This window comes from Enhydra lutris, unplaced genomic scaffold (assembly GCF_002288905.1).
Source record: "Enhydra lutris kenyoni isolate GAN:26980312 unplaced genomic scaffold, ASM228890v2 scaffoldscaffold9, whole genome shotgun sequence".
NCBI lineage: Eukaryota > Metazoa > Chordata > Mammalia > Carnivora > Mustelidae > Enhydra > Enhydra lutris.
Window position 1 is genome coordinate 20681757 of NW_019154093.1, and position 2246 is coordinate 20684002.

Genomic DNA, 2246 nt, shown 5'->3' on the forward strand with positions numbered 1-2246 from the left:
ATTTTAGGAAACCAGTATTCTTGAGGAGATCTAAACTTGCCAGCTAGTTTATGTCTCTTCAAATAGTAAGACCAGATATTAAAACATTCTATATCCTTTGAATCTGCTAAACATATCTTTTTGAGTGTTAAGGATGATTATTTTTATAACTCCTGAATATTTATTTTTCTTTTTTTCTTTTATTTTTTCAGTGTTCCAAGATTTATTGTTTATGCACCATGCCCAGTGCTCCATGCAATACAAGCCCTCCTTAATACCCATCACCGATCTCACCTAACCCCCTACCCCACCCAAAACACTCAGTTTGTTTCTCAGAGTCCACAGTCTCTCATGGTTTATCCCCCTACAATTTTACTTATCCTTTCCTTCTCCTAATGTCCTCCATGTTATTCCTTATGCTCCACAAGTAAGTGAAACCAAATGATAATTGACTCTCTCTGCCTGGGCCAAAATGCCCTTCAACAGATGAATGGATAAAGAAAATATGATTCATATATGATATGGAATATTATGCCTCCATCAGAAAGGATGAATACCCAACTCTTGTATCAATATGGACAGGTCTGGAAGAGATTATGCTGAGTGAAATAACTCCTGAAAATTTAGAATTATGCTTTATTCTCAGGGTTTCTAAATTCAGAGGGTAGATAATTATTAAATTACAGATTCTTATATTTTAGCTCTTCGATTCAAAACCACAAAAGAGTTTTGGCAGCACTAATTTTTTTATTAGAATTTTACCAACATGCTTCTTTCTTCGTTGATATTATTCTTAAACACACACACAAAAGCTAGACCAACAAAAATAAAACAAAAATGGCCCTTTAACTTACTGAATTAAGCAAACAGGACATCCTGAAACATAGTATAACAAAAACTCTCCTATGAATCAAATAAAATAGTAGCATTTGCACTCTAATTGAAAATAAGTTGTACTCTTTCATGGATGGTGAAAGGGGTATGCGACTTGTAATATGCAACTATCCAGGAAACTGTTAAGAAACACTTCCTAACCACCATTGAAGGGTGAGGCTGAGGCTGGATTATGCTGCAAACAAGATGCTTTCTAAGGGGAAAGGCTCATCATCAACAACTCCCTATATACCCTTTAACTACAAACACCATGCCACATGGCTCTCCTTTACTAACACCAGTGCAAAAGGTTTTTGTTTTTTTCTTTTCCTTTTTTGAAACCTTTTTTCCATCCTACTTCAAATTTAGAGTATTTTTTGGCTTCTTTATGGATTTGCATATGCTGGACGTTTAATGCAATATGTGATCTTTCATATTCTATAATATTTTCAAGATTTTGTAACATTTCAAGATCCATCCATAATATAGCATGGGTCAGTGCTTCATTCCTTTTTATGGCTGAATAATATCCCATTTAATGAATGTTTTGTTTATCTATCCATTACCCTTTTTTTCACATTTTAAAATTTTTAACTGAAGTATGGTCAAAATACAATATTATGTTAGTTTCTGGTGTACAGCATATAATTATATACATTATAAAATGTTCACCATGGTAAGTATAGTTATCATCTGTCACCATACAAAGTTATCACAATATTATTAACTATATTCCCTATGCTGTACTTTTGATCTCTGTTATTTATTTTATAAATGGAACTTTGTTCACATGTATGTGAAATTATATGTTATATCAAATAGCAAGATTTCATTCTTTTTTTTTTTTTTTTAAGCAATCTCTACACCCGATGTGGGACTTGAATTCATGACCCTGAGATCAAGAGTCAGATGCTCTGGTGACTGAGCCAGCCAGGCGCCCCCGAGATCTCATTCTTTTTTATGGCTGAGTAAGACTCCACTGTGTGATACATCACATCTACTTTATCCATTCATCTGTCAGTGGACACTTAAATTGCTAACACATCTCATTACTCTTTAGAGAAAGATCAAAGTTCTTTCTGTGACTTGCAAGGCTTCTGGTGATCTGATTACCACTCACATTCTGGCCCCGTTCCTACTTCCACTGCCGTGTCACTTGGCTCCTTTTAGCCCCTCAACTGAACCTCATCCCTCATGACCCTGACCTTTTCTGTGTGCTGTCCCTTTCTACCTGGGATGGGACACACCCACTGTCCTTGTCCTTCAGATCTCAGTTCAAATGCCACAGTCTCAGAAAGAGTATTCTTCCTTTTCAGTTGTGCACATCTCTGTTACTTTCATAGCAGCTTGCACTTGACCTTGATGACACCTCAAAATGCCTTATGTTGTACCCT